Below are 21,434 nucleotides of genomic sequence, written 5' to 3' on the forward strand. Positions count from 1 at the left end.
GAATCTCCCAGGTGATGCCCTGGTGTGTGGGCCGCACTGGGAGTAGCAAAGGTCAAAGCAGGGAAGACTATCCATCGAAAGATTATTGGGTTGCTTATTACAGCCAGGAAAGTTATACTTGCCTTTCTGTTGAAATTCCAGATCCTGTACTGGGTCTGTTCTCTGTCTAATAGACATTCCAATTCCAACAACTTACAGTCAGTTTTGTAGTTTGGCTAGTTGTAGTTTCTTCAAATCTCACTTTCCTCTGAGTCACTTTATGCCTCCAGCACTGGCGGCTGTTTAACCAAGATGCACACTCTGTGACAATCATAAATAATAGTAATTCCCTTACATCCTGAGTGTTTTGCTGTGAGCCAGGCTCTCCTAGGTGATTTGTATGTATTTCCTCCTTTAATCCCTATAACAAACATGACTGTCACTGTTATATGGATGGGGAACCTGGGGTTAAGGGAGGTTCAGTTGATCGCCCTGTCACTCAGTGAGTGAGCCATGGGTGACCTGACTCCAGTTATGCCATATCCCACCTCCCAGCCAGAAAGCCAGCACACCTGAGCTTGAGGCCTCAGGGCAGATGCACTATCGTTCCCTTTCTCTCTTCCTCTCTCCCTCTCTCCCTCTTCCTTCCTTCCTTCCTTCCTTCCTTCCTTCCTTTCTTTCTTTCTTTCCCAGTTGTTTCTTTGGAACAGCAGCAGCAAGTACTCTAGACATTTTCCCTCCTTGCAGTAGAGTTGATTTTGGGAAATCCTGACAGAGAAGCTGAAATGTATGTGTATGTGTATGTGTGTGTGTGTGTGTGTGTGTGTGTGTGTGTGTGTGTGTAAGGCAGAAGCAGAAACACCTTTGAAACCCATTAGTTGAAGGATTTAATTTCTTATAGCACCGTTCACATAATTACTGTCAGCATTTTACAGTGGTATTTAAAGTGCTGACGTGGGGAAAGTCTTTACGCAGAATAAATATAGATTATTCTTTTAAACTTCAGTAGTCTGTTTTCACTGGGCGTCACCTATTGCAGCAAAATAATTTTGCCTCTCTCACTTTGCTTCAGGCTTATTGTTTCACTAAGGCATTTGTCAGACAGGAGCCTCTACTGTTGGAGTTTTCCATCAGAATGGCATAAAATACTCCTTTTAAAAACCATAAAAGACTCTGATATAAAGCCGACCTTGAAATTAGACGGCCAGACATCTCTGTACTTATTGGTTGGGATGTTTATACTCCCTTGAACGTTCAAGAAACAGTGCTGGAAGTGTCAGTACTCTGTGGTGCCAAAGCCAGTGTCCTACAGGGAACCCGCTCCTGGGTTTAAATGAAGATACCAGGACCTCTGGCCAGGAAGCTTGACTTAGCTCTCAAATGCCTTGACTACCAAGGTGGCTGTTCTCTGCCATGAGGATGATGATAGAGGTGGTGGCGGTGTGTGTCTGTATGTGTGTCGGTGTAGAGCTCTTTAAAGCAAGATCATTTGGCTGTGAACTTTTTGATAGGGTCACTACAGATTTTATTGGCTCTTTGGGTGAGGGTGCAAGGGGTTGGGGGACGGTGACAGGACTTGATTAGGACTTGAATCATTGCTCAGAAGAGTGATTTTTCAAAATCACAGAATTCATTTTTCTCTCACTGCCTGCTATTCTTCAAAATAAGAGCTGGTGAGTTTGTCTCTGGCAAAACAGTGACTTCCTTTGTCATTCTGAATGAATCATTTATAGACAACTGGTCCATTTTGATGGTTCTCCTGATCTTTTGGACATGAAATATTGTTTCTTTTGAGATAAATATCTAACTTTTTCTAACACATGTAATTGTAAGTAGCTTTTGAAATATCCTTAATAAGAGCCACATTTCATTTTTCTTGTATTTGTGAGACATGTATGTATGGAACCACATGGAAGGCAATCTCTGGACCTTTATCAGTTTGCAGGTTTCTATTCAGAGAAGTATGGCATATACTCTACTAATTTCTATCACTTTTAAAATTACCTTCTTCAGTGATAAATTTCAAGAGGAAGTGGAGTCTGGCTTAAATGAAACATTTCCAAAGTTGCCTTTCTTGCAGATTTCCAAGAATCTTAGGTGTCTAATTGTAATTTGTCTGGGGGAGACTATGGGTGTCAAAGCACTGCTGGGGGGTTTTGATACATAGTATTGGGAATTGATTCCTTAGCAATCATGTGGATTCAGACAGAAGAGAATTTAAATCGAACTCTCAGTAGAGAATAAGTAAGTACTCTGTGCTATGGAAGAATAAAAATACATGTTTGGAAAAAGCAAAATAGTGACAAAATGGTATCATGAAGTCAGACATTTTGTAGTATCGACCTAATACTTTCTATCATTTATAGCCAATCAAAGGAAGTATCTTTGAAAAAAATGTATAAAGACTGTCCCATAGTTTGTTTCCTTAAAATTCGTTACAAATCCAATGTTTAAGCTACTGTAAACCACATTCTGAAATGTGGGAAAGAAATAAAATAATTACTTATAATAGATATTCCGAAAGTTGAAATAGCATTGATTTCATTTTTTTTTCCTGCCAGAGGTTAAGATCTATTATTTTATTTTTGTCTTAAAATCTCCAGATGCTTTTTGGCTGTATAGGGGAGAAAGAATAATTTTCACCTTACCCTTCTGAGTTTTTATCCGAGACCTCCTATAATAAAAAAAAAAATCTTAACAAGAGAAAAACAATCAGATTTTTATTGACTTGTATACCTCATGTGTATATGGGAGCTACCCAGGAAAACTGAGTAAAGCTCGCTGAGATGGCCACACTACAACCTTAAATACCATTTTCAGCTAAAGAGAAAGAGATGGATGTGTGGGCAGTGCTGGGGGGTTACCAGGATAAGCATGGTAAATAAGGGTAAGATTTGTTCTGCAGATTTAATGCCTGCTCCATTGATAAGATTGTCTTGTGATTGTTTTTTAAAGTTTTATTTACTTAAGCTATCTCCACATGCCACGTGAGGCTTGAACTCATGGCCCTGAGATCGAGAGTCACATGCTGTACCGACTGAGCCAGCCAGGTGCCCCACAATTGCCTTACAATTTAGAGTCGTCCTTCTCTTCCTGATACAGAGAAGGAGGTATTTACAAACGGAGATTTCCTTTATAAATGTAGACATCCATTACAAATGGGTAACTTCTACCCAGTTTTCAGAGCTTCTCCTGTGTCTGTAAGTTTCTTAAAAATGATCAGCTCAAAAGAATTATTATGCCAAGGAGACATACTTTGGGGTGGCATATTCTGCTCCCTTTCAACTGCAAATGGATAAAACTAAATTCAGGTTATCCCAAGAGAAAAGAAAAGGGTGACTATTGGCTCACATAATTTCAGGATCCATTGGGGTGAACTGGCTTTGTTATGGATGGCTAAGGGTGTCTTTCCCAGGGGTGGTGGACATTTTGTGTGTCCTGAAGTTTATGCAGTTGGAGAGCTTTCTTTCTTTCTTTTTTTTAAATTAAATTAAATTAATTTAAATTAAATTTTTTAAATTAATTTAATTTAAATTAATTTAATTTTTATTTATTTTTGAGAGAGAGAGGGCTTGAGTGAGCGAGGGGCAGAGAGAGAGGGAGAGAGAGGGAGAGAGAGGGAGAGAGAGAATCCCACAAGGCACACAGGGAGAGGGAGAGGGAGAAAGTCCCACACAGGCTCCATACTTTTAGTGCGAAGCCCAAAGCAGGGCTCGAGCTCATGAACCGTGAGATCATGACCTGAGCTGAAATGGGACACTTAACCCACTTGGACCACCCAGGCACCCCTTGGAGAGCCTTCTTTATAAAAATAATACAAATAACCACATTGCTAGAAAGGGACTTGTAAACCTAAGTTTCAGTAGCTTCTTGGTAATTTTGCCTCTGCTGTCTCCCCACCTCACAGCCCATTTCTTCTCTATTAATTTCCCCTTTAGTCTCAGTCCTGTGGTGGGAAAATGATCCTAAAGCATTTTCAGACTTATGTGCCTTTTACTTCCCGAGATGTCAGAAGCCTCTTTTTCTTTCAGCTGGTTCATACAGATCCTAAAAAAGACTGATTAGCTTGACTCACATTCCTGCCTCTGGTAGAGGAGATGAGACCCCTTGATTGAGATCCCAGAAGAACCACAGTGGGTTGGGTGCCCTAAAGGAATCAGATGTTGAGCAGTAAAAATAATACGTCCTCTTCCATGCTCTTCACTCTGTCTTGTAGATCGGGGGAACAGAGAGGGAGGATGTTCTAAACTGAATGTATAAAACATCCATTCAGACTTGAATTCAGCTCTTTTCAGGGAGTCAGTCGACCTTAGTAAGAGCTGAGATCATACACAGAGGCATTCTGGGGAGTCAATTTCTGTTTTTTCCAAATTGTGTATCAGTTAGGCGTTTTTCATATGTGAGGTACTAAGTAAGTATATCTGGTTGGGAGGCTCTCCCTTACTGTATCTTCATTTAGCCTGGAATTCATTCTCAGATAACATATGACAAATACTCATTCCTTTGGTCGTTACTGCTTTTCGTCATTGAAATCTTATGGGACATTACAAAGCAAATGAAAACCTGGTCCCTAAACTCATTATCCATCTTTCCTCTTTGTTTAGAGTACCTTGTTCTCTGTTAATGTTCACCTCCCTGGAGTAGGATGATGAAAAGAAAAGGTGGTGGTGGTGGGGGGGAGGTGTGATATGAAGTATGCTGTATCCAACGTTGAAAATATCTATCCATAAAAAGCACCAGGTGATGATGCTTTTTTATACTATCACTGTATCAGAAATATAAACATGTGTCCTTTTCATAACAAACTTACTCAGTACATCAACTTCCATTAAAAAGTACCCTTTTTTATAGATGATGTAATTGCTATAATTTTTGGAAGTATGTGTTGAGTATGAGAATATTAGTGTATTAGACATGTTCTCCAGAGAAACAAATCCAATAGTATATATATGTAATATATATGATTTTACTATAATGAATTAGTTCGTGTGGTTATGGAGGCTGAGAAGTTGCATAATCTGCCATTTGCAGGCCAGAGACCCGGGAAAGCCAGTGGTATAGTTCCAAGAACTGTACGACTGATGGTGTAAGTCACAGTAGAGGGCAGGAGAAGACTGACATCACAGCGCAACAGACAGGCAGAGAGCACGAATTCTCTCTTCCTCTGTCTGTTTGTTCTATTCAGGCCATCAGGGGATTGAATGATGCCCACCCACACTGGGGAGGGCCATCTGCTTCACTGAGTCCTCTGACTCAGATGCTAATCTCATTCTGAAACACATTCACAGATACATCCGGTAATAGTGTTATAATCTGGGCACCCTGTGTCCTAGTCAACTTAACACATTAACCATCACAATTAACTAAAGTGTGGCAGCAATAATTAAAATTACATTAGAAAAATAGGAACTTGCAACACTGAGCATCTGGGCTCTTTGAGGGCAAGGGTCCCTCAAAGCTCGGCAGAGTACCTTTTTCCTACATTGTAGGTGTGAACCAAATGAGTAAATGAGGGGTGGAGTGAAGGGCTCTGCTCTCACTGCTTCCCTCTGTCTTCTGCCTTGTGTGTTCAGGCTTCAACTCTGGTCATGATTTTTAATCTCCTCACTGGTCCCTTTTCTTTCATAAGATACTTGTATATCTTTTTTAAAAAATCCTGATCTTTTCTTTTTTAACCTTTGATTCCTGACATTTCCCTTTCCACTTCTCACTTTCTTTCATAGCACAGCTGCCATTGTCTGTTTTAGTCTCTTTGCTCTGTAGCTTTTCATGTCTACTTTTGTCATTCTGTGACTTTCCTCTTTTTTAGATACTGTTGGTGAGCTGCTTGTCTATTGAGTTAAAGAGGGCACCCTGTTGAGCTATCGCAAGAGACACTGATTAATTGACCAATGCTGCAATTTCTGCTCCGTCAGGATCTTCTGTGGCTCCCAACTAAAGAAATGGACCATTTTATAATGGCATTAACACAATCCAAATCTCAAAGCACCTGTAGTTTTGCTCCTTTTTCTTTAATCTGGAAATCTAGGAAATGTAAATATTGATCCTTTGATTTTTCCTATATTCTCTATTTTAAAAATAACACCTATACCTGCCCATACTATTTTTGCATGTTGTATTTACAAAAATCAACCTCCCTCCTCACTTCAGGCTATTTGTTGGCCTCCTGTTATTACTGATTTTATTTTCCAGCACAGGAAATAGGACTAATCATAACAAGCTGAATCCTCCAGAATTCTGTTTTGGGCACATAGGAGATAATCAGATGCATATTAATCATTAGGCTCATATGATTAATATGGTGGTTCTACCAATCTGATTATTTTGTATTATTTGATAAGTGTGTTGCAGTAATCCAATTCACTACTTTTGAAGGGCAGGGAAGTATGGCTGTGATAATGAACTTTGAATCTAAATTTCTTAGGTTCAAATCCTAACTACTGTGAATACTAGCTCAGTCAAGTTATTTTACCTCTATTGGACCCAACTTTCTCATCTATACAATGGAGATATTATTAGTATCAATCACATAGAATTATGAGGATTAAATGAATTATTATTCCAATCTCCTCTGAATAGGGCCTGACACATAGTGGGCATTTAAAAACTGCTAGCTGTCCTTGATTTATTTTTTTTACACTCTATCCCAATTATTTCTGTCCCTCCCCCAAGTTTTATTTTGAAAATATTAAAATTTTTTAAAAGTTGGGAGTAGAGAACAGTAGTTATCCAAATACAATGCACAAGAATTGTTATTAATATATTGTCATAATTGTTCATTTGCTTTCTTTTTCTCATTTATATACCTTTCAAAAAAACATTTGCATTCATCGTATTTCCCCCTGGCATTTAACCTTCTATCTCTTGAGATCAGTATGTATATAATAATACCATTATCACATCTAACAAATTTAACATTGTTTTGTTACCAAATATATTCAAATGTCCCCATTAAGGTCCCTTGTACATTATAATATCTTTTTTCTTATTTTTATTTTTTTAAAAATCAGATAAAGGCTTACACATTTAACTTAGTGCATGTGTTTAGACTCTTTTAATCTAGAATAGTTCCCTGCCTTTCACTTGTCTTTCATGAGTTGACATTTCTGATGGTTCTAAGGCAGTGTCATGTGGAATGCCATGCCATGTAGATCTGTCCAGTTGTTTTCTGATGATTAGATTTAGCCTCAACATTTTTGGCCAACATACTACCTAGTTAATATTGTATAGTTCATATTGAATCATATCAGAGGCACTAGCTGGTTTGTTCAATTTTTGGTGGTGCTGTTTGATCACTTGATTAAGTGATTTTCTCCAGATCCCTCCATTTTTGGATTTTAGGTGTGGCTTTTTGAGATTTGTGGTTTGCTTTGTAATTAGTAAGCAATCTGTGTGGTAATACTCTGAGACTGAGTGAATATCCTGTTTCTTAAGAACGTTTCACCTATTGGTTTTATCATCCATTGATGAATCTTACCTAATAGTGTTTTTGTTACTGTATTATTCTTATAAATTTATTAGCTGACCTTCCTTGGTAACCAAAGAGCTCCTCACCCTCCCTGCCATGTCCATAGTAGAATTGAATAATTATCGTAATAGTTGGAACAATTTATTCATAGTATGGTCCTTCTTTCAGCTAGAATAAAATATGTGTTTCCTTTGCTGCTTGTATCATAGCTATTTCTTTTTAAAAGTCACTATAATCTTTGTATTGAAGTATAGCAAACCTATAGAAAAATGCACAAATCTTACGTATATAGCTCAAGGAAGTCCCACAAAACAATGTAACTCTATAAATAACTTCTTATTCTTTTATGAGTTTCCAATTATCTTCATTTTAGCCAGTAGGATCCCCTGTAAACTAGTTTTTATGTCCCTTTGACATGAAAGGACATCAGTTTTTGAGTATGCCCTTGGGCAAAATAAGATATTTTAGGCTTACCTTATATTTTCCCTACTCCTGATCAAGAATAAGTCATTTCTTCAAAGAGCTCTGCTTGGTTTCCTTTAGTGGGGAATGGAATTTAGAAATGAAACTTAGGTTACTAGGTGGTCTCTTTGCTACTATCTATCTATCTATCTATCTATCTACCTACTGTGTATGTATATACATATATACATGTATATATACATGTATATATATATATATATAGTTGAATTGCAGATTATTGTGGATAATTACATATATACTATATATATACTAATAATCTGAAATTCAACAATTCAAATCCAACATCACAGGATTCTTCCCTCATTCTACCTTTTTATCTTCTTTATTCCACAGTGAGAGCCCAATGTATTGATCCATTTTCTCTATTGTATAACACACAGAAAATAGTTGCAGAATGACTACATCGATACCACTTCCAACGACCAATCTACTAAGTAAAGTTCAGGATTTATTTGTACTCATTTTTGTCCTAATATTCCACTACAGACAGACGTTCATAATGCCACACCCAAAAGTTATTTGAATTCATTTTTGTCTTCTGTGATTATTTTTAGCAATATGATATGCCATTCATTCTATTTATTTTTTTGTTTGTATGCAAGTGTACTTTTTGTTTTATAATTTTTTTTCTGTTTTCTATTTTGTATGTATAGGACTTTATATAGTCCAAAAATCAAAACAAGATAAAAAGTTGTTCAAGGAATTCCTATTTTGTTTTTATCCTTCCAATCTGTACCCATCCTGCATAGTAAACATTTTCATTTCTGGTTTATCTCTCATGGGTTTATCACAAAAACTAGCAAACCCATACATATACACATATACTTAATATTCTTTCTTATGCAGACGTTAGCATATTACATGTACTTTTTCTCACCTTGCTTTTTTATCCTGGCAATTATTTCATATCATTTTATAAAGTCCCCCTCATTTCTTACTACAGCTGACTGGTACACCTTTGAATGACATACCAAGGTTGTCCCTATGGATGGTTCAGTTACCCAGTATTTTGTTATTGGAAATAATGCTATGGTGAATAACCTTGTACCCGTTTTGTCATATGTTTGAAGGTGTATGTTCAGAGTGAAATTCCATAAGTGGGGGTGCTTGGGTGGCTTGGTCAGTTGAGCGTCCGACTCTTGACTTTGGCTCAGGTCATGATCTCATGGTTTGTGAATTCGAGCCCTACATCAGACTCTGTGTTGAACAGTGCGGAACCTGCTTGGGATTCTGTCTTTCCTCTCTCTAGACTTTCTTCAAAAAAAAACAAAACAACACAACAACAACAACAAAATGCTATAACTGACATTGCATGTATGAAAATATATAGATATGTAGGTAAATAGATACAAAAGTAAATAGATAACATAGTTTCCTTAACTAATAACAAATTTCCTTCCATTCAGGTTGTATGCCCTTTTGTACTCTCTCTACCAATGCATGAGAGGGACCCTTTCCCCATACCCTTCCATGTCTATAAGCTTTGAACTTCTGTGAAACTGGTCGGTAAGAAGTGTGTAAGAATATACATATTATATTAGGGTGATTGACACTGGATCTGTAATTATATATTGTAAATGTTCAAAAAAATCTTTTTAATGTTTATTTTTGACAGAGAGAATGAGAGACAGAGCATGAGTTGGAGAGGGGCAGAGGGAGAGGGAGACACAGAATTCGAAATGGGCTCCAGGCTCCGAGCTGTCATCACAGAGCCCAACGCAGGGCTCAAACCCACATACTGTGAGATCATGACCTGAGCCGAAGTCGGACACTTAACCGACTGAGCCACCCAGGTGCCCCAATATATCATAAATGTTTTATCCTAGCATCCATCTGTTTTTTGACTTTGCTTTGATATTGGGGGCCTTGGATCTTTAGCCGAAGGCTCAGCAAATAAAAATCATCATTGAGTAACTGAAAGACTGAATGAGTAAATGAAGTTCTAGATAGAAATGTTGAGTGGCTTAAAAATTAGGCATTCTCTGGAGAATCTGATGAGCACCAAAGCTAGAAAAGTGGAAATGGAAGGACAAACAAGTGACACTCTTTTGGTTTATAGGCCAGGTTGGCAGGTATAAGTAATTACAAGTGCCTGGTATCCTGAGGGGAAGGCTCTGCTTTTGAAGAGGGCACGTCTCATTCATCTTTGTTTCCTCTTTACCTCCTCGATCCTGGTTACTTTGTAAACAATTCTGTTTTGGGTATTTATCCTTTAGAGAATATAGGATAGAAAAAAAACAAACCTGAATTCCTCTTTAAAAGTAGTCTAACTCTTAGAGCCATCTTGGTGCCAGATGTACAATTATTTTTCCCTAATGGATTTTTGCCATGTGTTTATGACACCAAATAGCTGACTTAAATGTGTGGAATTGGCTAAGAAATCCAGATGTTTAGAAATATAGTGCAACTTCGCTTATTACCATGTGATAATCTTATATGACTAGACTTTCTATGTCTTAATGTGTCCAATACAACATGCACAGTTATGTATAAGGCAACGGTATGGCTCACTTAATTGTAGGATCATGGTTTTTATAACTTAATTGTCTCTACAGAGTGTATGCTTCATGCAAACACTTCATGCAAAGACTTTCACTTTGAGGTACACATTGGCTTTTCTGGCTCAGGGCTGAGTTTTTATTTTGTTTCTACCAGTTTTTATTTTAACTTAGTATATGTTTTATGTTCTGTAAGCCTCATCTAAAATGAAGGTTTAAAGTTCCTTTAGTGTTATTGAGAATGATAAATGAGATAATGTATATAAATACTTTATATGTATATATATATATATATATATATATATATATATATATATATGTATAGTGCTTGATGTATATAAATTGCAATTCCTAACACAAAGCATGCACTCAATAAATGTCACTAGTCGTGATTACTGTTCACTGCTTCCTATAATGCCTCTTAATTTTCTCTCATTACCATTGTCACCTACTATATTTTTGTGTACAAATTATTTTGTATGTATAATAATCATAATATTTTTGCATTTCAACCAACATAGTCTTTTTTTAATTTTAAAAATAATATTGTAGAATAAGTAAGAAATTATTTTCTTTATTTTAGAATTGAGGAAGTAAAGGTTTATAGGAGTAAAAAGAATCCTTAAGACCGTGTACTAATGAAGTGGTAAACTGGTGAAGCTGGGACATCTGATGTGAATTCTGCTTATGTCTTATTTTTAAAACTCTCTTGTAAGCTCGTTGATGGGTGGAATATGAAAGATTTCTTTCTCAAGGGTCAAGAATAGAGAGGCCCCTGGGTGGCTCATTCAGTTGAGCATCTGACTCTTGATTTTGGCTCAGGTCATGATCCCAGGGTGTCATGGAATTAAGCCCCACATTGGTCTCCACATTGAGCCTGGAGCCTGCTTGAGATTCTGTCTCTCCCTCCCTCTGCCCCTCTCCCCCACCCAGGCTCTTTCTCTCTCTCTCTCAAAAAAAAAAAAAAGGGCAAGAACAGAACCTAAATTGACTTAAAGTTAGATGAATTTGTTGGCTCATAAAACTGCCAAGTCTAGGGACAGGTCTTTAGGCATGGCTGTACCAAGTACTCAGACTAGGTGGGAATTTGTCTCACCCAGTTGGTTGTACTTTGCTTTCCATTTGCCTTGTCTTTAAGTTGGGAACTCCCCCGTGGGTCAGGATGGCCACCAGAAATACCAGCTTAATATCTTTTCCCCATGATTCCATGTCGTAACTTCTTGTTACTAATAGTTCTGTTAATTTCCTTGTGTTGGATATCATTAGATCAAATTGGACCGTGTGCCCACCTCTGAACTCATCCCTATGGTCAGAGTGATGGGAATATACTGGTTGATTAGGTCTGGGTACGGATACTCTGCGAAGTAGAGTTGCATCAGCCTTTTATAAACCACATTACCTGAGAGTGGAGTCAGGGTGATTTGCCAAATCAAAATCAAAATCTTATTACCATGGATAAATAAACTGTGGTACATCCATACAATAGAGTGACACTCAGTAAGAAAAAGGAATAAATTACTGATACATGCAACAAATGGATAAATTCCATATGCTTTCCACTAAGTGAAAGAAGCGAGCACCAAAGGCTTATGATTTCACGTATATGATGTTTCTGGGCATAGCCAAATTTATAGGGACAGAAAACAAATTAAGGGCTGCCAGGAGCTGTAGAATAGGATGAAGACTTGACTACAGCTGATGCGTGAGGTAACTTTGGAGGGGGATGGAAATGCTTTATATGTTGATTGTGGTGTTGGTTATAGTAGTATACATGTTTGTTAAAATTCATAGAAGTTAAATTAAAAAGTGTAAATTTTACCATTGTAAAATTATACCTCCATAAGTTTGGCTAAAAAAGCAAACAAAAACATTGTAATTATTGAAAAGAGGAGGATACTGAGTAGGACCCCCAAATCCCCCAAGCTTGATGAAAGGGTTCAGGACAGTACCTTCCCCCCCCCCCCACCAACCCAGAATGTGCCATTTTGCCACGTGGATTATTTTGAGCTTGAGACCCTATAGGCTCTTGAGACCCTATAGGCTCAAGAGAAACTTTGTACTTCCCTTAACCACACAGAAGAATCTAAATTGGAGGACTTTCCCAGAATAAGGGTTATTAACAGAGATACATTTTACCTGAGTGACCCATCTGTATGAGAGAGCAAACATCTAATTACCAAACATCTGTTCTTATTGCCCTGTGAACTGTATCCCTTTCCTCTGAAATTCCAGACCCCTGTCCCCTTCTCCTTAGTTTAGAATGACATATAACCCTCATTTTTCCTGCCTTTGGAATTTCCATGTCTATGTGGATTTCCCATATGTATGCCTATTAAATTTGATTTTCTCCTATTAATCTGTCTCATGTTGATTTGATTCTTAGTCCAGCTAAAAGGACCCTGAAGGAGACAGGAGTTCCTCCTCCTTGTGAAGGGAGTGAGGCATTCTTGCTCCCCAACAATAACAACAACAGCAACAAAAAAGTGCTTACTACATATCTTAGCCTATGTAATAGGAACTAATTACTGCCTAGACAAGTGGTTCTCAGTCTGTTTTTCACCATGATACTTATTGTTGTTGAGATGCCCATGAGGTTCCTTTAACCTATGATGGTTGTTGATAGTTTCTAGTACATGTGCTATAACCCCACCACTTTCTCTCCCTCTCAAAGGAAAAAAAATGTTACCTAGCTACAAGTGAATGAGAATCTTATTACTGTAGGGATAATCATTCAAAGATATCAAACGTTAGCAAAGAGTAATACTTGTTATTAGTTAACATGTTACTGGGTGCTTGGGTGGCTCAGTAGGTTATGTGTCTGACTCTTGATTTAGGCGCAGGTCATAATCTCTCAGTTTGTGAGATCAAGCCCTGCATCCAGTTCTGCACTGATAGTGTGGAGCTTGCTTGGAATTCTCTCTCTCACCCTCTCCCTTCCCCTCCCCTGTTCATGTCTCTCTCTCTCTCTCTCTCTCTCTCTCTCAAAATAAATAAGTAAACATTAAAAAACCACAACAACATGTTATTTGGGCACCGTATGGAGCATTATGATTAAGAACCTCTTGTCTCAATGACTGCATTCTTTACCGTTTACTAAACATATAGATTTGATGTATAATGACTGAGTTATTTAAAAAAAATTAAGTGCAAATGAACCCGTACTTACATATTATTCTGCAACATACTTCCTTCATTTAATATATCTTTTGCTCCTTTCCACATTTAGAGTCATTTTTGTTATTATTTGTATAAAATGGCTATAGCTTCAACTTTGACTCGAATGGAACAGGCAATGCACAAAGTAAGAGAGTGCCAAAATACTCAGTGATCAGGAAAACATATTTTAATTCAATATTTTTTTTTAAATCAAGCAAATGCAAATAAAAATCCGTTATGAACAAAAATAAATACTTAAGAAAATTGTTTTAAATGTTTATTTATTTATTTATTTATTTTTTGAAGGAAAGAGAGGGTATGAGCAAGGGAAGAGCAGAGAGAGAGGGAGACATAGAATCGGAAGCAGGCTCCAAGCTCTGAGCTGTCAGCACAGAGCCTAACACGGGGCTTGAACTCACAAACTGTGAGATCATGACCTAAGCCAAAGTCGGACACCTAACTGACTGAACCACCCAGGCACCCCAAAAATAAATATTTTAAATAAAGACCATTCCAATGCCAACCCATATTGCAGTTGGAGGCCAAAGAAAAATGAAATTAATTAAATTAATGAAGTTAATTAATTTTAAACTATTTAAGATTATCAGTGGTTGATGAGAAAACATCAAACATGGTGATTTTGCCCATCAAAAACAAGATAAAGAAGTAAATATTGGAAATATTATTGACTTTGTATCTATTAAACCCAGAAAATTGAAATTATAATAAATTCTGGTTTTCTGATTTCATTATACAGTAAAACTTTGGTTTGTGAGCATAATTCATTCCAGAAACATGCTTGTAATCCAAAGCACTTGTGTATTAAGGCAAATTTCCTTGGAGGGGCATCTGGGTGGCTCAGTCAGTTAAGCATCTGACTTCAGCTTGGGTCATGATCTCAGGGTTCGTGGGTTTGAGCCCCGTGTTGGTGTCTATGCTGACAGTTCAGAGCCTGGAGCCTGCTTCAGAATCTGTGTCTCTGTGTCTCCCTCTCTCTCTCTGCTCTCCCCTGCTCATGCTCTGTCTCTCAAAATAAATACAACATTAAAAAAGAAATTTAAAAAGAAATAATGGAAAGTCAGATGATTCATTCCATGACCCAGAAATATTCATATAAAAATGACTATAATACTGTAATAGAATACAAAATAATAAAGAAAATACAAAATATAAAGAAAAATAAACAAATTAACCTGTACTTACCTTTGAAAACCTTTATGGCTGGTGTGAGTGAGACGAGAGAGGGAGGAAGGTTATTGTGTAGGATGAATTTTGCTATCAGTGATGGATGTTGACTACAGTACATTCTTAATAAACTCTTGTCATCTACTGTATTTAATGTAACTGGCAATAAGGCAGCAGAGGAAAGGGTCTATGTCTGCAGGCAGCCTGACCTAGAATGAAGCAAAGCATTCCTAAGCTGACTCTTGTTTGGAAGAGCAATGGACTGTCATAGGTGCTTTGAAGTGACAAAAAATATACTAGTGTCGGTTATGGGCACCTTCCAACGTTCTGAAAACTGACTGCTTTCTGCTCAACACCGTGGCCTGAGATCTAGCATCCAAGCACGGGAGATGATCACCCTCAATGCTTCCGAGACAGAGAGAGAGAGAGAGAGAGAGAGAGACAGACAGACAGAGAGAGAGAGAGAGAGAGAGAGAGAGAGAGGAACCACTGGCTCAGTTCTGATCATGTGCCATTTGGTGTCATGTACTACTCATATTGCAAGACGTTGCTCATTTATCAAGTTAAAAGGTGCCCCAGCATTCATCTTTGTTTAAAATTTCAATGTTTTGTTCGCTGTTTTTTGCGTTAATTTTGATTTTTAAAAATATTTCATTGAGGGTGCTGGGTGGCTCAAGAATTGGGTTAAGCGTCCAATTCTCGATTTCGGCTCAGGTCATGATCTCACGGTTCATGGATTCGAGCCTCACATCAGGCTCCATGCTGGCAGTGCAGAGCCTGCTTGGGATTCTGTCTCTCCCCTCTCTGCCCCTCCTATGCATTCTTGAGCTCACTCTCTCTCAAAATAAATAAATAAACTTAAAAAAATTAAAAAGTATATATGCTACATTGAGTATGATTTTGATTAGTGAGGTCTTTTTTTTTTTTTTTTTTAGCAGTCTTTAAATTTTGCACCTGAGGCCAGTCGCTAACTCGCCTTCCCCTAATCCTGGTCCTGGTGCCAGCCCACCCTCTTGACCAAGGGGCAGATGGGCTTGAAGCAGGAGCAAAAATGAGAACAGTACAAGGTGTGGCAGAGGGTGATCTCTGTTGTGGTATGGCCTATTTATCCCCTTGGTCAGGAATCATGAAGTTGCCCCCATTTTTCCTTTGGATTGTCTTTTAGGTGTTCTGGCCTTGACTAGATTGTCAGCTAGGCAGAGCAGCTGAGGAGGGCTGAAGGGGGCAGAATAGGCCACCCCAAAATAGGCTTCTTTGGTTTAAGGATTATTCTGAGCTGATTATTTTTAAGAAACTGCAGACCTAGGAGAATCTCTGAAAACAATAGAAGTTACCTCTTTGTAAGGGAAAATCTACATTTATAAAGGGTATTTACATTAGAAAGATAGCCTACAGGAGAAAGAGTCTATTACTAGAGAGAACTTTTTCCCCTGAGAGACTTATCTGCTTGGCAGGGCTAAATTTGTTTACCCAACATCTCCACCTCTCACCTTCCAGTGAATTGCCTTCCCCCTTTGAAGCCTTAGACTACTATCCTTTTCCTTAGCACAGGATGGTGTATAAACCTCAATCCTCTGGCTGCCTTTTGAGTCTCATATCTTACTGGGGCTCCTGTATGTGTGTGCAAAATTAAGTTTTTTCCCCTTCCATTCTCCTTTTTACGATAGGGGGGTTTCAGACACGAACTAAGATGTTAAAGGGAAATTTTTTTTTTCCTCCAGATGAGTGGGGAATGATGCTTTGAGGCCTCCAGTGACCTTTGTCTAGAGTGGTATGTAGTAATTCCAGATTCTCCTCTTCTGCATCTGATTTGCTTTTTGGAGCTTCTCAGCTACTCCTGATACCTACTTCCTCTTTCCCTCAACCCCTACCACCCTCTTTCTTTGACTATCATCTCATTCTCACTCCCAGGGGCCCCAGCTGGAATTTTAAAAATCCAGGAATTGTCAGATTTTAACATCTGACAGAGATGTATTCCTGAGAGAAAGAAGTCTAATTGTCACCAGCTGGGTTATGGTATCCTGGTGGTTAAGCCAGTCTTGCAAAGACAATGAGCTGAGTGACTGTTGAAATGTTTCCTACTTGGTGAAGGACCTCTGGTGTGCTGTTGGATGTGACGGGAGCTCTGTGAACCCTGGCCTTTGATTCCACTTTAGGAGCAAGTTTCCTGTATTCATTGGGCAGCCTTTATCATTATGAATCTTGCCTTTTTGCAAGACCAGTGGATTCTGTAAAGGTTTATTAATCATGATTTAATATATTCATATGAAAAAATGTAACAGCCAGAGAATAAAGCTTATGTAGACATTGCAGGGGTCCCTTTGGGGGTTTACTCTATATTACTCATAGCAATGAAAAGTAAAAATGGCAAGTTATATTAGCTGAGTTCAAGATACAAAAGGCAATATTAATTTCACAGGAAGTGTAAAAGGATATGCAAATGTGATCAACTCCCAGGAAAACATTGCAATATACCACTCCAGGCTTTGAAATTATGCAGTTTAATAAACACTTGTTAAGAAGCTTCACACACCAAACATTGAATTTTAAAGCAAGTGCTTCTGATCACGTCACGTTTTTGTGGAACAGCATTATTATTTTCCTAAGCTTTTTGAACCTTAAGATTGGGTTTGATTGGATTTATTGGTAGCAATCACAGGTTCTTGGGAAAACACAGATGGTTCAAAACAGAAAAATTCCATGTTGTTGTTTTTCAATTAAAAGTGTAATTTAGACATGTGGGCCATTAGATTAGAACGTGAAGTAAAAATTTTAGCCAGTAATTGACAAGGGAGAATTATCATGGAGTTTTAATTAGTGATGTCTTGAAAGGAGATGCTTTCCTAAAAGTTTATTTCCGCACTTCCTTAGGTTGATGCTGCCTATATAGGAACCCTCCTGTTCATTTATAATCAATACCAAGCTTTGGCAGCTACCAAATTGGAAGGGCTGTTAGGAAGTTGCATGAGATTTTAAGGTTTCAATACTGAGCCGTGCAAGCAGAGTAAAAAAATCTTCATTTTTGAATGAAGTTGTTTCTCAGATGTTTCAGTAGATTGTTTAGAGCCTAGATAGAATTTTACAGTGATTTTAGACACACATCTGTAATGCTTTGTTCTAAATTTGTCTTGTGGTTTTGTAGAGGTTTACAGTACTGTTTAGTCTTGTGTTATTAAAAAAATCAAGAGATAGAGAACAATGAATGATAACACTCAGTGTGGGTGGGTTGTGAGTAAAGGAAACAGTTATTTTCAAACAGTGCTGGTGGCAACTTGGTGTATGTATGAAAAATATTGTTTACTCTTTGACCCAACAGCTGCATGTCTAGATATTTACCTTAAATATTTGGACAAGTCACAAAGGTGTGCATCTTTAAGTAATATTATTATAGAGCTGTTTATGATATGAAAAAGAGAAACCCAGACATCCTAAGTGTGCAGTACTTGGTTAAATGCTTTCAGTCTTTTTAAAAATGTTTATTTATTTATTTTGAGAGAGAGCATGTGCACGAACAAGTGATGGGGAGAGAGAGAAAGAGAGAGAGAGAGAGAGAGAATTCCGAGCATGCTCCACACTCAGCACAGCGCCCAATATGGGGCTTGATCCTACAACCATGAGATCATAACTTGAACTGAAATCAAGAATGGGATGCTTACCCAACTAAACTACCCAGGCACCCCAATGTTTTAAGTCTTTATATAGTGGAATACCATGTAGCTTTTTCAAACATTGTTGTGGACAACTCAGTAACATGCAAACATTTTTTACAGTGAGTGAAAATGGAAATAGATTACAAACAGGAAATATAATTAGAAGGGTCTTAGTGAAAAGAGAAGTTTTTTTCCATAGATATGTATGGATATAGTAGCCCATTCTCCCTGTTAAAAATTTTAAAAGTTTTATTTGCTTTTACTATCAATAGCTTTATTTTTCTAAACTAAACATGCATTACTTGATAATAACAATGATATGAGAAAGTACACACATCATTGAGAGACAATAAGATATAATACAGGTGATCCTTGTTTTACAAAATATGTGACTATAAAACAGATTTGCCCTACAAATTATTATTTGCTTGACAGAAGATTCATGTGGTTCTGACAAGTGAGCAGAATCTTCTTTGATAATTTGGATTTCATGCACAGCTCTCTGGTGAAGCTGGCCTAGTGAGGAAACCTGGGGTTAGGGAAAGTGAAAACTATGCTGTTGGAGATGAAGGTCCTATGGATATAAAAAGCATGCATCTTTGACATTGCCCAGAGGTCAATAAACAAATATTTTATTCCTACACACATGCCCACTTAAATGTAACTATAAGGGGAATTTCTTTATAACCTGGGGGCAAAGAAAGGCTTTCTATATATAATTCAAAATCCAGATGCACTGAAACTTGAATATATAAAATTAAAAATTAAAAACAATTTTTTTTTATTTTGCCTGGCAAATAAATAAATAAAAGTCAAACCACAGCTGTCAAATTGGGAGAAGATATTTGCAAGATATATTTCGGATAAAGACCTAACATTCCTCATATATAAAGAGTTATAAATTAAGAAGAGAAGGGGGCCCAAAATCCAACAGGAAAGTTGCAGGAGATCTAGATAATTCACAGGAATTGATATGGAATCGTTCTTAAGCATAAGAAAGTATGTTCAACTCCACTCATAATAAGAGACACGCATGATTATTTGTACTTACAAAATACTGGAAACAGCCTAAATATCTGTGCCAAAGGAAAGTATTTGAATGAATCCTGATGGAGGCCATACAGAGATGTGCTATAATATAGAATGAGAAAGTTCCTTTTGCACTGGTATGGAGTGAGTCCCAGAGATATTATTAGTACAAAAAGCAAAATACAAAAGAGTAGATATAGCAGGCTACATTTTATATAAGAAGAAGGAGAGATAAGAATGTCTGTCTCTCTGTCATCTATTGATCAATCCATCAATCATTTCTGCGAAAGGAATCACAGAAAGTTAAACTGGAAAGAATGAAATTAGTAACCTACTGAGTGGGAATGGGATTAGAGGAGTTAGGGTAAGGAGTGTTAGCACTTTTTTTTTATAGTTTTGACTTTGAAATCATGTTTTTACGTTTTATAAGCTTAAAAATAAAAATAAATTACAGTATTGAGATAGAAATTGAATAAAAACGGAGGTAAATGGTCCCAATTGTATATCAAATGGATGACATGATAGCACATTAGGAAAAAAAGTAGTAATTCAAATTATTTTGAGCATAGTCCCTTGACTGTATACCTTCCATCTAAAGACAAAAGAAATGGAAAGAAATCTTGAACTTTATACATTTGCTATTGATAGTAGAATTGATGGAATGATTCAGAAATTATTTTATCTGGTAGGATTGGATAAATACATCGATTTTGGAGGGGAGGCAGGATTTTTAGGACACTGAGCTATTGGATTGAGACTAGAAGTGTCAATATAAATACATAATTATATATATGTTTAAAAATATATGATATATATACTTAATATATAAAGTATATATATTATTTATATATATTATCATATAAATTTTTTATTTATATAAAGAGACACCTAGATGGATCAGTTGATTAAATGTCTGACTTCCACTCAGGTCATGATATCATGGTTCCATAAGTTCGAGCCCTGTGTTGGGCTCTGTGTTGACAGCTCAGAGTCTGGAGCCTGCTTTGGATTTTGTGTCTCCCTAGCTCTCTGCCCCTCCCCTGCTTGCATTCTGTCTCTTTCTCTCTCAAAAATAAATAAATATTTTAATAACCTGTTTCGATTCATATCAGTATATAAATAATTCCTCGTTCTGCCCTCTATTAAGGGCCCCCAGCAGCAGGGAGCATACTCAGTTCCTGCTCTTTGTTTCTAAACACCATTCCCCACTAAAAGGAACCAGTGCCTGTGAAGAAATAGCTGGTCCAGAGCAGGTAAAATACAAGAAAAGTCTGGAACATTTTGCTGTGCCAGCAAATAAAAAAAAAAACTGCTCAAAAAAAAAAAAAAAATGATGAGGACATGTCTGAATGACACAGGAGCCAGCTTGAAACGGGACACTTAAAAATCAAATGGTTCTGGGGCACCTGGATGGCTCAGTCGGTTAAGCATCCAACTTCAGGTCATGATTTCACAGTTCGTGAGTTTGAGCCCCGCATCAGGCTTTGTGCTGAAAGCTCGGAGCCTGGAGCCTGCTTCGGATTCTTTGTCTCCCTCTCTATCTGCCCCTCCTCCTCTCTTTGTCTCTCTCTCTCTCTCTCTCTCTCTTTCTCTCTCTCTCTCTGTCTTTCAAAAATAAATAAACATAAAAAAATGTAAAAAAAGATGAAATGGTTCAGGTGTACTTAAAACAAAAATGAGTGAATTAAAAAAATAAGTCAATAAAGAAGGGAGAGAGAAAGAGAAGTTCTTTTTACAGTGGAATACCAGCTAATAGATGTGGAAGCAATGATGGAACTAGAATATCACTATTTTACAACTCCTGTCAGAATAATTCAGACTAGCATCATCAATAGGTACCAAAACCATTGAGTGCAAGTTTTTTTTGGGAATAATATATTGACACAGTTTCAAAATCTTTCTCCATGCTTTGCTTATTCTCTGTATTTACACTGTAGGGCAAAGCCCACTTAGAGTCTTTGGCTGGGTCTGAAAATTAAACTGACA

General features: G+C 37.3%; 1 protein-coding gene across 5 annotated transcripts in view; it reads left to right on the forward strand.

Annotated features, from left to right (window-relative positions):
* Positions 1 to 21,434, forward strand: part of FHIT (fragile histidine triad diadenosine triphosphatase) — a 1,399,071-nt gene that overhangs the window by 284,705 nt on the left and 1,092,932 nt on the right. Inside the window, exon 4 of one of the 5 annotated variants that reach the window (XM_053220341.1) lies at positions 16,491 to 16,540. The exons of the other annotated variants lie outside the window; for them this stretch is intronic. The gene's annotated coding sequence lies outside the window, so the exon portion shown is untranslated. The remainder of the gene's footprint in view (positions 1 to 16,490; positions 16,541 to 21,434) is intronic. 5 annotated transcript variants of the gene reach the window in all.

This window comes from Acinonyx jubatus, chromosome A2 (assembly GCF_027475565.1).
Source record: "Acinonyx jubatus isolate Ajub_Pintada_27869175 chromosome A2, VMU_Ajub_asm_v1.0, whole genome shotgun sequence".
NCBI lineage: Eukaryota > Metazoa > Chordata > Mammalia > Carnivora > Felidae > Acinonyx > Acinonyx jubatus.